Source organism: Eurosta solidaginis, chromosome 2, assembly GCF_040869045.1.
Source record: "Eurosta solidaginis isolate ZX-2024a chromosome 2, ASM4086904v1, whole genome shotgun sequence".
Classification (NCBI taxonomy): Eukaryota; Metazoa; Arthropoda; class Insecta; order Diptera; family Tephritidae; genus Eurosta; species Eurosta solidaginis.
Window position 1 is genome coordinate 144,018,384 of NC_090320.1, and position 16,025 is coordinate 144,034,408.

A 16,025-nucleotide genomic window follows, 5' to 3' on the forward strand; every position below is an offset into this window, starting at 1 on the left:
ACAAATGAATGTTTTCAATACTAAATGTGATATTTTTTATTAATTTTAAGCATTTGGCATTGATCTCGTTGTATGCGGATATGTATTGCATCAATATATGGCGAAAAAAAAATTTAACATTCAAAAAATCATAATTCGGAAACAACAAATTTTGGCTAATGGGCATTTGGCCAAGTTGAAATATATGCTGATTACTTAGTATAGGAAAATATTAGGCAAAAATATAAGTTTTTTTGAAATATTAATTTTTGAAAAAGTCATAAATTTTCACTAAATCCAAAACTTTTTTTTAAACTATATGCTGCTGTTTTATTTTATTTTTTTTTTTTTTTATAAATACATACATACATATATTTTTATGTATAAATTACATTACAAAACCCTGCCAGCAGTTTTCTGATAATTTTATAGTGTATCGCCAAGAAGTATCGAACTAGTACATTAACGGAATTTTTACTTTACTTTAACGGAATTGTTTTTCCAAGAAGATATTTAGGCGATGGAGATCTGTAACGTTTTGAATTTTCCTTTTTTCAATAATTTTGAGAACTTTTTTGCAATTAAATGTTTTTTTCTGAAATTAAATAAACAATCTTTCAATTTAAGGCAAACCGTGTACTTGGGATTAACTAATTGATAATTTAAAATTTAAACACGCGCTCTACCTATATAATTTTAAATCCCAAATTTCTTTTACAGGAGCTATTGTTAAAGTTTTTTAGTCAAAATTCAACAAGCCTTTGTCTGTATTAAAGGAAAAATTGCCTTCTATTTTTTGGTCATTTATATAAAGGTAGTCCTTGAAATTTTTTATCATCTTATTATTTTCAATTTTTTAGTACTGCCTTCAAACTTACAACACATACAACTTTGATTAATAATTTAAGTAATTCCTAATTGAAAATTCTTATCTTTATTTATTTTTTTTTTTTCAAAATAGCTAAATCTGCAAATACAAGACACAAACCCTTCTGGTTATATGTATATGACCATTATATCCAGCAGATGTCGCAGTAATTCTCTTGCTGTGCGGCATTACCCAGCGTCATCTATTGGATATAATGGCATTTAACCAGAAGGGTTTGTGTCTTGCATTTGCATTGTGTATTGCTATGGTTAGTTTCACAGCTTTCAGCTATTCAATTTACACATCTAAAAATCGTGCACTGAGGGAAATGCTTGGGCTGCTATATCATTTCTGCTATTGATAGCGACGTATTTCGTGGGATATCTATTTGGAATGGATCCACTATCAAATATTATTTGCATCTAATAAAAAGTCATGTCGTAATTTAAACATTTTTTTGATGGGACTTTACTTTTTTTATTTGTATAAGAAAAATATTCATGGACGGCACTGTACTATTTCATATTGACGTGAGAGCAATATTACAACTTGTTGAAATGCTTTTTGGATTTAACATTTTTTTATATTTCATATATTTGAATATTTATTTGGAAATTTCATGACATCATTCGTACAGTGATAGCATATCCATATTTATTGATGGGACAGGATTAACAATATTTATTTAATGTAGTATCAATAGTTGTGGGTTATCGAGCCATAGATTTCTCTCCGTGTGGTGAAAGTCGCGAACGCATGAAAGGACTTGGGCCTTAAAGGCCTTTAAGGCCCAACTCCATGCGCGTCCTTTCAAACTTTCAGGCGTATGCGATTTTCCCCACGATTTTTAGCTACGTAGATTGAATAGCTAACAAACGAGGTGGAATTCTAAAACGCATGCAACCCCCACGAGGCTATCCATGGAGTTCTGGCTTAACTCAATAAGCATAACAATTATGTGCCGGCACATTTTAGAAAATTTTAAAGTCTAGTAACAACATAATTTGTTTAGAGAATTACCTCATGGCTGTGGTGCATCACCACCACTAATAGTTCATTCACCAGAACCCGTGATTCACCACTTGTTAGGTCATTGCTCCCAAAAATTCACCAAAGAAAATCAAAGTATAAGAAGCTTCATGATAAAGAATAGTGGGTTAAGCGGCTGATAGACGAAGGAAAGTCCGAAATTAACTGCCTTGATCGGAATCGACTTGAAGATAATCCTCATAGTAAATTCCCAAGATTTAAGAGAATTAGTGGAATTTTTGCTGACAACACTGGCGAAAACTACACCTCACATCATAACAAGAGAATTCCACCTCGTTTGTCGACTACTTAATTTGCACAGCTGAAAATCGTGGTGAAATTCGCATTCGCCTGTAAGTCTAAAAGAATCGTGATGAAAGTTGCGTATGCCTAAAAGTATGCAATGACGTGCTTTGAGTTGGGCCTTCAACGAGGTGGAATTCTAAAACGCCTGCAACACTCAGGAGGCTAGCCATGAAGGTATGGCCTAATCTTCTAAATAGTTCGACTTGTGCGTTACGTAGCTCAAATTTTTTGATCAAACATTACACTGTCACTGAGTTGTAATCTATATTTCAGATTCCTAGTTTAAAACTAATTTTCTCAACATCTCGATCCATGCGCCACCTAGCGGAATTTTTTTGATAAAATATTGCATTGTCACCGGGCTCTGACTTACTGCCCAAGTTTCATGTCTCTAGCTCATCGGGAAGTTACTCGAAAATCGATCGCAATATTCCCCCGTCTTTAAAGGATTTGCAGTTATCTTGACTAGCGCGCCACCTAGCGGAACTTTGTTGTCTATAAGTTGTATTGTCACCAGGCCTCTAACTAAGTGCTAAGTTTCAAAACTCTAGTTAACTGGGAAGTTAGTTAAAAATGGATTGAAAGATTCCCAAATAAAAATTTGTTTTCTTACTATCTCGATCCGCGTGCCACCTAGCGAAGTTTTTTTGATGAAAAGTTGCATTGTCACCGGGTTCTGACCCACGGCCCAAATTCCAAGTCTCTAGCTCAAATGGATTGAAAGATTCCCAAATTAAAATAAATTTTCCTAATATCTCGATCCATGCGCCACCTAGCGGAATTTTTTTTGATAAAATATTGCATTGTCACGGGTTCTGATTTACGGCTCAAGTTTCATATCTCCAGCTCACCGGGAAGTTAGTCAAAAATCGATTGCAAGATTCCCCTCGTTTTTCAAGGATTTGTTGGTATCTCACTTAGCGCGCCACCTAGGGTCTGAACTATGTTCTGAGTATCAAGTGTCTAGCTCAACGGGAAGTTACAGAAACAGGCTCTTCCGTGGGTTAAAAATTCGTTTGGAAATGAGGGGACAAACATGAAAGGGACTTAATATAAAGATAGTAAAAATGTTCCATCCAGGGCCGTAGAGAGAAAATCCGGCCCGGGACTAAACAGTTTACAGGCCCCCTATAAAAAATCCACTAATACATTTGATTAACTTGAATTAATGACGTCTCATTCATGAATCATTATTGATGGGTTACATCAAAAAAAAAATTTTTTTCACATCAACTAAATGATTTTTAGACTAAGAGCTGACAATAAAATTAACACAGAATATTGACTATTTATACTATAATAAAATTCTCTTTTAACAGCCACATATTGTTTCAAATAATCTTTTCTATTTGGCAACATTTTAATACATTTCTGATAAATTGAATGATGATTATAAATTTTAATTATTCAATATAGAAAGTTCGGATATCAAAGAGTGGCTTTACTTGCTTTTTTCGCTGCAAAATTTTTATAATAATATCTGTCTTGCCAAACCGGATTCAACACAAATTGTGGCAAGTCCTAAAACTCGCTCTTGAGATAAACACGATCTATGAAAGTTTTTGATTCTTGAAAGGACGCTGAAGGAACGTTCTGCACTAGCTACAGTGATAGGTATATATATATATATATATATATATATGGGGAAAATCGTATACAGATTTTAAACATATGTAGATGGCATTAAGCAATTCCAATGGTGACAAACCTTTATCAAAATTTGTTTCGTAAATGTGTTTCAAGTGAATTATTTCGTATTCTAACCTTTGAGAAATGTCCGACTTGTTTTTTCGACAAATTTTGCTGCGCTCGCCCGAACCATAGTTTCATTCACATCTTCAAATTGCCACAAAAAGGAAAGCGTCTCGCTCAAATTTCTCATAGCTGCAAATCGTTCAGTAATGCCAGTGATTAAAGAATCAAAGGTCACCAGGAATGTATTGTTTTTAAAATCAGACTCTGAATCATCCGTAATCATCTCATTTAAATTATCTTCAGAACGTCTTTTGGGTTTTCTCTTTCGAATGTCCGGAAACTTTGGCGAGATGTTCAATTGAATAGCAACTGTTTTGCATTCGTTTAAAATTATTTCCCATTGGTTCCCGATCAACTTCAAATCAGCTAATAAGGCATCTAGATGTCGGACCTCAACATCTATGGTGGCGTCTCTAGCTTGGAGGACCACGTTTCTTTCATTAATGGTAGTCAGTATTTTTTGTTGATGTACTTGAGAATGCCGGTAACATCGCCGTATGCTTGCGCAGTCTAATTTAGCTTTTGGCTGAAAGACTATGAAGAGAGCTCGGTAAATTTTTTTTTTTTTTGAGGATGTCCTATCGCTGGGGATTGCTGCTGAAAATAATAAAACATTTTTGTACAACTCCGAAGAAAGTAATGCAGGCGCACAACATTCTGCAGCATCAACACCACATAAATTAAGACTGTGGGTTGCACAAGGCGTGCTCGGCCGGGGTGCGTCTGATCCTGAGTAGGTGGGCGCACCGGGGTCGATCTCAATAAGCGGGTGTATGCGCAAAAAAAAATTAGAAGACGAGAATTTCTCGTTATAATAGATCGTTTTATTATGTAGAATTAAGAAATAAAAAGGTTACAATATTACCTGAAAGTATTGTTGAAACACGGCAGAGATCGCTGGCGGCAGATGTGAGCTGGTTGGCTGTTAAAATCCAAGACCCGCAAAATACTCCGTTTTGGAGGGGAAAGGCAGCCACACATCAACCCCGACACGCATATGCACGAGTGCTGACAAAAAGCACACATACACGTGCATGTACCTGCATGCACATGCATGAGGGTGATGGTGTGGGTGGTTATAATTTAAGTCGAGTAACGAGTATCGATTTGCAGAATTGCATTGGGGGGATCGCAATCAGATGCGGAAAAGTTAGGCATCCTGCCTAAACATGCCGGCCCCCCTTGCGGTACGCAACATCGTTTTCCGCCAATGACATCCGCTGAAACGAGAAAAATTAATATAAGACTTACACACTAAACTTAGTCTAAATGAAGAGTTCGTCTGCGACGCAAAATGGCTGGGAATCCTTTCCGACTTGCTGAGCATGCCACCTGAGCTAATAAGAAAAAATTAGCGGTTATGAACAGATAGAAGTGAATATTTCTTGCCATTGGTTTATACAGAACTCTTAAATATAGAAATTCATAACGTAATAGATGTATAGTCGATGGCCAGTAAGGCTGGACGAAGAGGCCGAGGACTCCGTTCCAGAATGGCACCATTTTTTTGTTATCCTTTGTTTTTTGTTTTTTTTTTTGTTCCGGATGGAGAGGCCGAGGTCTCCGTTCCAGATTTGCAGGTTTTTTGTTGGACGAAGAGGCAGAGGTCTCCGTTCCAGCGTCTAACGTGTCGTATCGTTCTCAGTGCGACTGTGGCATTTTATGGATGTACCGGGGCGAGCGGTCGTGAGGTTGGTTGGGTGAAGCGGTGGTGTTTTATTACAAAACGTATGTTAGGATAGATAACTTAAGTGCATATGCGAAGCATATTATTAAATACAATTTTTACCAAGCAGAGATGCGTTATTTACGTTCACCTGACATAAATTTGCAGATTGGCGATGCGTTCTATCTGCACGTACCATTATGCTAAATGTAACATGCAGTAGCACACTAAGCCAGTAGAAACAGTTGACTTTTTCCAATTTCGGGATTTTGTCATGTCGGGATTCTTTAATTTCGGGGCTCGGATTGTTTTTGTACCGAACCCGTGTTTGTGATGTTTGTTGTTGAAAACAACAAGTCCTGCCCCCCAGCCAAAAACCCAAGTCGTACCGGCGGCAAAAAAATCCAAAAAACAAAAAAAAATTTTTTTTGGTTTTTTTGTAAATGAGAGCACAATTATTTTTAAATGAGGTTCTTGCCTTTATTTTTGTGCGTAATTATTCTTTGGCACTGCCCTAGGCGTTAGTATGGGTCAAAAAACACGTCCCGTCCCAATTTTTTGTGTTTCGGGTTTCGGTATTGCTCTTGGGGATTTCGGTGGTTTTTTTTTCGACAGCACTAATGCGAATGCTATTGTCTTGCTGCGGGTTGCCATCCAGTTGTTTACCGGTAACAGGAGTTTTCCAGGGTCCGCTTATCGGCGGTTTGTGGTGGATAAGTTATCACCACCACGTTGTTATTTGCAAGCGGATTCTCAGTCTAGTAAAACGTATGTATAAAAAAAACATTCATCACGGAATTTTATTAATTTTTTTTTTTTTGTTTTTTAATGGTTTACCTCCTTTCTTTTCAGTTTCACAATGGAATCGATGCAATACCTCTTACTGATTTTGGAGGCTGGGGATGAGGACCCCATCCAGGTGGTGGCGGATGTTCAGTATCCGGAGCGGCGGCGGGGTTCCTATGTATGTCACGCGCCGGACGAGTTGGTGCAGCAGGCGGTGGCGGAGAAGTTGCAGCGCGTGAACCCCAGTGTCCTCCGAGCCCTGCGGACGCCTCTTGCAGTGAGAATGCGCGGGAACACCAACGCCTGGTATGGGAAGTTCTACGCCAGTTACGAGGGTGCGGCTGCCATCCCACGGTCCACCTCCGCATGATGCCTTCCAATGCCTTGTGTGAGACCGAACCGTATCCAGCTTTTTATGTTTAGTGGCCCACTTGAATGGGCATATGAGATTGCTTCCGTATCGGTGCTGGGAGTGCCCCAAGCGGTATACTTCGTCCGCTTCACTGTCCCGGCACCGAACATGGATGTATTAGGTTGTAATATGGATTAAGTTAATGTGAGTTGTCTTTAATTTGGTTTTCATTTTTATGTGATTTTGCTTTCATGAATTGGATTCTTAAGTTGTTGGTTATTGTTAGAATAAAGTTTAAATTTCCTCCCCTTTTCTTAAGATAATTTCGACCTTAGTTGGAACCCGAAAGGGTGGGGGGAGTTGGTAGTAATCATCGTAGTTGTCGGTTGTGATTAAAAAAAAACATGCATGAAACTGACAGAGACGTAGTGAAACGCACCATTGTGTGTTCGAGTTAGCTAACATGGCAACTCTTCATTTCTGGTTCCATTGTGTGTAGTGATTGCTGTGGTGAAATTGCAAACCGGTACATGGCGTGTGAAAAAGAACACGCCATTTTCCATAAGCATTCAGACGACAAGGCAGGAAAAAATCCACGAGGCGAACGATCGGATCAAAAATCTAAGATGATATTTATAATAAATTGCGGAATGGTTTACACAACTTTTCTGGACGAGATCTCTTGGAGTTTGGGGCATATTCGCAAAAACAAATTCGATAACCGTCGGGTTCATCACTTTGTCTACCAATGAAGGCTGCATTTTGCCGTTGAGCAATAGTTGGAGGTAATAAGTGTGCTTCTGTAGTGATTATTCATTGACATTGCGATATATATAGATACATTGAAGGTGGACTAATTACAGGGCTATACTTTGAACCATTTCTTAGAAACAAAAAGGTTTTAATTACTTTAAACGAGGTAATCAAATGTACAAAATGACAGATGTAAATATTTATTAAACGATGCCTTAATATTGAAGATGACGCCTTTTGTTTAACCTTATTGTCAATGCGAAGGGATGTTTGCTCCATTGAAATACGATTAATCAATTTGAGATGATTAAGTTATAAGGTCCTGTATTTATTTTTGCGTCGCTAAGACTGACAACAGCAGCAAGGTGCAATTGAGGGCTGATGTTAGCAAAGCAAAACGGCTTTACGGAGAGGGACATGGTTTATCTGTTTCACACATTATTGACCATGTTAAATCTTACCAAAGGGCTTATTCTTAGCCAAAAAAAACTAAGCTGCTAGTAAAATCCACCCCTTGGGTCTGTGGTTTGTTACTTCTCCAGTCTACAATACTCCGTGTGAATAAATTTTCATATGGTAGTTGGTTTTGCATTAGATGCATGCATTTCTACAAATTCTGTCAGAATATTTCATTCTCGTAAAAACGTTTGTAATTAGTGTGTTACGCTCGGCGGGCGGTATGTGGCATACAAACAATTCAACGAATAACAACAGCGGGTCTGTCAGTGGGGCCAATTTGCGTAGCATTTACGTCCAAAACTACTTCTCCAGCATGTACCGCCAACTTGGGATCGACTTTAGTGGAAAGATAACAGCTATTCAGTAAAGGATACTGATTTTTTGTGAACATAAATTATTTCCTTGTGAGTTCAGCAACTGTCAGCGACTGTCACCGTTTTACAAACAAAAAGAAATTAGCCACAGTGGCCGAGAAACTTACTTTTTTAATTGCCATGAAATCAGCATCCATGTATTTTATGTGAATCAAGATTCGCATAGGGACACAGATAGTTATTGTGGAAAGCACAGTCAAGTAAACGTGAAAGTGTTGGTTTGCATAAGGGAAAAATCTATGTTGATCGGGATTCCGGTTGGTATGACGTTTCCCGATCCTGTAGGCGATGTTGGTTGGGGAGGTATTAATGGTTCTGAAGGAAATTTGTGTATTTTTCGGGATATGGCCACTACTGCCAATATTTGGAACCGATTATGATCCCTGCGCAATTGCCATATTTATTTCGGATCATTCGGATCCATGCTATTTTGAAGCATTTAGAGGTATCTAGTAATCCCTTAGGTTTGCAACTATGACTTGGTTTGGATAGTAACATGGGCCTGTGAGCGTCCAGTGAAGTGGCAACCCCGTCCAAGTGTGACTCACAGGTTCTCTTGCAAGGTACACGTTCGAAAAGGCTCAGGGTTGGTGTCGATTTTCACTTTGAGTCACCGCTTAGAACTAGCCTGCAATCATGGTCCTCCCCAACTCAATCATTGTTCTCAACCCATAGAGAATCTATAGAACCATGGGCATTCTCCACAAATATATTTGTTGACTTTCCCCGTATTCAGGTAAATTCTTGTACTGGGATATCATGTGTCTGGTTAAATAATGTCAATAACATGGGAAGGCGTACAAAATTACAGTACTTCCCATGATACATTCCCAATGTTCGAAAGTTGCCTAGACACTGCTGTTCAGACTCCCGGAAACTCGCCGTTTTGGAAATCGACGACGATGAGGATGAGACTGACACGTCACAAAATTCGTTATTAGCCATTTAAGATACACATTCGGAAAAGAAACAAATCAGTAAAAGGTTGGTGGTCCAGATGAACGAGGTATCATCGATTCACACACCTCTGCCACATATACTATTAAATGTATATGCCAGATTGTGTGTATTATTTCTTAAAGGCAAGCTAGTTGTACATACACACAAACTATCCCCGTTTATACTCCATGGGACTTAAGTACAAATGAGGTGGATTAGTGATAGAAAATATTGTTATTGCATGGTATGAGTAGCCCCTAGATGACCCTATTTACCATATTTCTTGAATCCGATTCACCATTTAAGAGTTATTGCCCACTCAGAATTTGGGCGATTAAATTCGGAATTTTGACTAAATTATGTTACATTTGAAAATGGAATAAATAATGAGTTATCATACAATTTAACAGAGGAAATAATCACATATGATTATCCAAAAAATGGCTGTACCACAATTAAAGCTTTAATTTGACAATGATCTCAATTATGAATAAAAGCGTTTCGAAAGATGAATCATACAGGGATGATTCAAGAATGCTCGCATTGGAGGTAAATTTTGTCCCGACTATAAATTAATTTGCGAACTGAATATACTTTTAAATGTGGACGTTTTAATCATCTTGAGGTAAGACATTTAAATATTTGTTATCAAACAAAATTTCCAAAAAAAAGGAAATGCTGGCTGGGAAATAACGTTACCTAGGTTTATAAAATAAACGTTTACAAAACGTCTGAAAGAAGACTCAAATTCTGTTGGCCTCGTGCATTTGCGTTCTGTGGCAGATAGATGATCTGCGGTTTCTGGTGTCCTCGCTCCGGGGAGCGGGTGAGTTTGGGATTTTCTGTTGTCCTCGCTCTGGATGAGCGCGTGAATTGTGGGATTTTCTGGTTTCCTCGCTCTGGGTGAGCGAGTGAATTGTGGGATTTTGTGGTGTCCTCGCTCTGGGTGAGCGAGTGAATTGTGGGATTTTCTGGTGCCCTCGCTCTGGGGGAGCGCGTGAATTGTGGGATTTTTCTGGTCAGGGGGCCCCCGGTTAGTATTATTAAAAAACTAGAAACATTTTTTTTTTTGTTTGCGAGCTTCTGGTAAGCTCTCCCATTTCTTCGTGCACCTCGCTCCCTTTCCCCATTGCCCACCAATAGTAAGGTTTAGGATTCCCCCGGGAGACTCGACACGAGACCGGGGGTAGAGAACAAAAAAAAAAAAACCCGATATACCTGGCTCGGGAGAAAACACATTCAGGAGTAGCGGGGCATCACGGCGCATAGTTGAAATGCGTCTTCATGTCACGCGCTCCCCTTCCCCATTGCCACAACGTAGTAACATGTAGGATCGCCCTCCGGTAGACTCGCACCATCACGAGACCGGGGGGTTGATTATAATTAGGGCCTCCGAGAGACACAAGCTTAGGGATAGCTGGGCATCACGGCGCGTGGTTGAACGTGGCTTTATGTCCCGCGCTCCCTTTCCCCATTGCTATCGCGTAGTACGTTTTAGGGTTCCCCTTCGGTAGACTCGCACCCTCACGAGACCGGGGGGTTGATTATAATATATGGCTCAGGAGAAACACAGGCTTAGGGATAGAGAGACACGAAGACGCGGGTTCCTGAGGATGCTTTGAGTGCTATCACTAACCGTGGGCCTCTGGTTTTAGGTAGTCTGGGGAAATAGGATTTTGGTTTGATTGATAGAAAATAAAAATAGAATGGGCCGAGTCCCTTTGTTTTCTTTGGCAGATAACCGATCTGCATGAGGGTTGTTGGTTGGCCTCGTTCCGGGTGAACGAGAGCTGGGTTTGATTTTTTTGAAAGTGGGGATATGGAGGAACGGAGGGATTGTTAGGAGGAGCTCTTAGCCTTCTCGCAATCCGTCTCTTCCGTTGGTAGAAGGATCAGTTTGACCAAAGGTCGTTATTGGACGCCGGGCTGAGAGGCCGCGAGTTGAGGCATGCCTCGATGCGGCACAATAGTGTATGGAATTCCTCGAAGGTGAATTTGTGTGGTGAGGCTATCTTTTTTAAGTGGCTTTTGAAGCTTTTCACTCCAGCCTCCCACAGCCTTCCCATATGGGGAGCGCCCGCAGGGATGAAATGCCACGTGAGTGACATGTGGCTATATTTTGAGACAGCGTTCTCTCGCGCTTGTGAGATGAAGGTCTTGAATTCTGATCGTAAGGATCGTGACGCTCCGACAAAGTTCGTACTGTTGTCGCAGTACATATTTTTTGGGCATCCGCGCCTAGATAAAAAACGGGCAAAAGCCGCGAGAAATGATGATGTGCTGAGGTCAGTAGTGGCCTCCAGATGAATTGCTCGTGTGGAAAACACACGAAAAGGCAAACATAGCCTTTGGATAGGCGACACCCTCTGCCGCGGTAACTTTAATGCCGAAGGGTCCGGCGAAGTCGACTCCAGTATTCGTGAATGCACGGCTGAATGTCGTGCGTTCGCGAGGGAGAGTACCCATAAACTGGGTCTGAGCCCGTTTTCGATGTAAGGTGCAAACTTTGCAATTGAAAATTGTTGCCCTAATCATGGTTTTGACATTAGGTATCCAGTATTGGGTGCGTATCAGACGTAACATGAGTTGATTTGCCCCATGCAGACTTTGTTGATGAAACATTAAGACTGTCAGACGGGATAGCCTGCAGTTATATGGGAGGAGGATTGGGTGGCGTTCATTAAAAGCTAAATCCTTTGACGCCTCGAGTCGTCCTCCTACCCGAGTGATACCATGTTGGTCTATGTAGGAATTAAGTGAGAGTATTGCACTTTTCCCTTCAACTGGTTTTCCGGCCTTCAAATCTTTATATTCTGAACTGTAATGTTGTCTCTGATAGATTTTAATTAAACGTCCTGTAGTGGCCTTAACTTCGTCAGGGGAGATTAAGTGCGACATGAAATGGAATGAATTTTTTGTTTCGGGGTGAGTTCTTCGGTAGAACCTCATCACATAGGACAGCACTCGTAAAGCCCTTGGTAGGTCAGGAAAGCACTGGAGAATATCGGTAGGATTTACGGTTGTTGTTGCGCAGGTCTTTGCCCTCTCTTCCTCTACGGAGGTGATGTAGTCACTTTCTTGTGCTGGCCATTGGGAAGTGTCTTCTTGCAGACAAGAAGGTCCCTGCCACCACAACGAATTGTTGACCAATTCAGACGCAGGTAATCCTCTGCTACCTAAATCTGCTGGGTTTTATTCTGAATTTACGTGCAACCAGTCGATAGGTGAATCCGTCCAAAGGTGCACTTTCACTGGTCCCAATTTAAAGTTCCTGAAAATTGATTCGGCGATTTCCGCTAACAGCACGGCTCCGCAAAGTTCCAAACGTGGAAGAGAAAGAGTTTCCACTGTGGCTACTCGGGTTTTGGCTAGAAGCAGGTTTTTGCAGACATTATCATCCGTTTTGACGCGCATGTAAATGGCTGCTGCATAAGCCTTCTCGGATGCGTCACAAAATCCATGGATCTCGATGTCGGTTCCTGGAGAAAAGTTGACCCATCTAGGTATCCTTATTTTATCGATCTCAAGGTATTGGTCGGTGAAGGTTTTCCATTTTTCCAGCGTACTGGTCGATATTGGTTTGTCCCAAGCGGTGCCTTCTAACCAAATACTCTGCATGAGTATTTTTGCCACAATGACCATTGGCGCATGCCAGCCTAAAGTGGATAGGACTGCTCGTTTAGTGATGTTTTCGTCATTTTCTAGGGTTCCTGCTTTGAAATAAGATACGTCTGAGTGAGCGTTCCATCGTATTCCCAGGGCTTTAACCGAACTAGCTTCTTCGAACGCTAAGAAGTCCTCGCTGAGCAAATCCGTTTTGCGGATGTCCTTTAGAATTTCGTCACAATTTGAAGTCCACTTACGTAATGGAAAGCCAGCTGAGTGTAACGCTTCGCGAATCTCGTTTCTTGCTTTGATGGTTGACGCTATTGTGTGTCCTCCCGATAAAACATCATCTACGTACATACTCTCTCTTAGTATACTAGCCGCTGTAGGGTGTGAATTTGCTACGTCGTCAGCCAATTGTAGAAGCGTTCTTATCGCGAGATATGGAGCGCAATTCATTCCGAAGGTAACCGTCTTTAATTCCTAAAGATTAATAGGGTCATTCGGGGAAGTGCAATGCACAATACGTTGAAATTTGGTGTGATTTTCGTTCACCCAAATATGTCGATACATCTTTTCGATGTCGCTATTGAAGACGAAACGGTATAGTCTCCATCGTAAGATAAGGATGGGTAGATCGGCTTGTAGAACTGGGCCTGGGAGGAGGATATCGTTTAAGCTATTACCGTTGGCCGTAGGGCTCGAGGCATTAAATACAACGCGTACTTTAGTAGTAGTACTTTCTGCTTTAATAACGGCGTGGTGGGGCAGGAAGTTATGATCCGAATCGTCGGATGGGATATTCTTTTTTACTTTTCTCATATGTCCGAGCGTTTCATATTCTGATAACACTCGAACATACTCTTTCCCTAAATCTGGGTTCTTTATTATCCGCCCCTCATTCCGGAATAACTGAGAGCATGCACGCCTCAGGGACGGTCCTAAGTTAATATTGTTAGGGTAATCCTGCCGGAATGGTAGTGACACGGTGTACCTTCCATTCTCACTTCGTTGCGTTGTTTCTTTAAATAATTTTTCGCAATACCTCTCATCTTCATTTAATATTTTATTTTTTGGTACATTTTCTACCTCCCAGAAAGCTTTGAGTTGGTTGTCTAACGCAACCTCGTTGTAGAAAGACATAATGCTCTTCGTTGGATTCGGTGATTCGATATGACCGGTTAGTATCCAACCGAACACTGTCTCTTGGGCTAAGAGTGTGTTTAGCACATTCTTTTTTATACCGCTCATTATAATTTGGGGATATATGTCTCCGCCAAGTATGAGGTCTACGTCTTCATTGACGTAGAACCTCTTGTCTGCCAGAACCAAGTCTGGGAATGCCTGCATAGTCATTGCGTGGATATGGCAGGATGGAAGATTCCCAGTGAGTTTAGCTAGAACGAGAACGGGTGTAATCAGGCTAAAGCAGGGATCCACTGGTGAACGTAATTCGATTTTGAATGCTCTTTTCACCTGCGCTGACACCGCATTTGTGATGCCTGAAACTTGGGCATGCATTTTCCTCGCTGGAAAATTGATTCTGCGTTTCAGTCTTTCTGTTATAAAAGAACATTAATGCCCGCGCGGAGAAGTCGGTACCATTATGGTGAATATGTACGCGAGCAGTTCCTAATAGCACGCCTGTGCTGGAATTGGCATGACAGGATTTTACATTCTGGTTCGCAGAGGAAGGTGGTTGTCCCGATTCCTGTCTTTTACGTGCCTGTGCCGAAGTTGATAGGGTATTATCCGCATCTTTGAAAGGATTGCGTACCGCCGGTTGCTGAAGTGTGTCCGCATGCAGGAGCGTGTGGTGACGAGAGTGGCATTTGGAACAGTTGTACGAACTGGTGCACCTCGTCACTGTGTGTCTTGGGGATAAACAATTCAGGCAGCCATTTGTGGATTTAACGAATTTAATCCTTTCTCCCGGGGTTAAATCGCAAAAGCGTGAACAGTTGCGTAATCTGTGCTCCGTAGATTTGCACAATTTACACATTGATTTTGCTGTTTGCTTGGATACTTTTGTTTGCAAAGTACCAAGTCTTTTCGTAGGGGTTTTTGTCTATTGTCGCGGCGCATTTGATTTTTGCACTTTGGAAGTGGCATTCCCTGTAAAACCAGACACTGTTTCAAGTGTCTGAAAACGATTAGACAAGAATTTGTCCATATCCTCCCACTTGGATATGTCCGTTTTGTGGTCAATGCTCTGCTCCCATAGAGCCAACGTATTTTCAGGTAATTTTGTCGAGCATAAATATGTAATAATCGCATCCGAATTTGAAACATCAATCTGATGGGTTTTTAAGGATGCTAAACAATTATTTATGTCGCGCTGTAAGCTTTTGATTGAGCTGCCGCACTCGCTATCTATCTTTTTTAGGTTAAATAAAATTTGTAGTTGTGAGTTCACGAGAATCCGCTTATTCTCGCATCTCTCACATAGGCTTTTCCAGGCTGTTTTGAAGCCATCATTTGTCAAGGGACATTTCTTTACGATATCCTTTGCCTCGCCTTGAGTTTTTTCGTTAAGGTGGAACAACTTTTCTACCGGGCTTGGGCGACTGTTGTTTTTATAGATGGCCGCGAACAGGTCACGAAACGTTGGCCAAGATAGGTAGTCGCCCTTGAATACCTCAGTATCGCAAGCTGGCAGGCGGATACTATGTTCGTGCGCACGTTCTCCCTCAGGTCGAACTGCCCTTTTTTTTCCTCCTTCAATTTAGTTTGAATTTCAGCCATGTTCGACATGCATCTCAGGAATACGGCATATGCCGCTTTATGCTTGATCTTGACCGCTGCAATTTTCTTTGCGTCGAGCGTGTCAGAGTCAAGCAACTCCTCGAGGGCGGTCTCTGCTTTTTCCCACTTAGCTTGCAACTCTTTTTGCTGTATTGCAAAAGTGTGTACTGTGTGCATAGCCGCATTTATGTCATTAAAATCGGCCTCGAATTCGATTATTCGATCGGCCAATATAATGTAAGACTCCATGTTCATGGTTGAAAAGTGGAGAGCGAATTAACCAAGGGATATAAAACTTGAAAACCTGAGCGAGTCACCCAACCAACAACTATTAAAATTACGCAAAATTGATTTATTACTTTTAATTTGTTTTTTTTTTTGCTGTCACTGCAGCTGATTTCCTACAGA

General features: G+C 40.8%; 1 protein-coding gene across 3 annotated transcripts in view; it reads left to right on the forward strand.

Annotated features, from left to right (window-relative positions):
- LOC137240268 (MPN domain-containing protein CG4751) overlaps nucleotides 1-16,025 on the forward strand; it is an 834,976-nt gene that overhangs the window by 525,568 nt on the left and 293,383 nt on the right. The gene's annotated exons all lie outside the window — the stretch shown is intronic.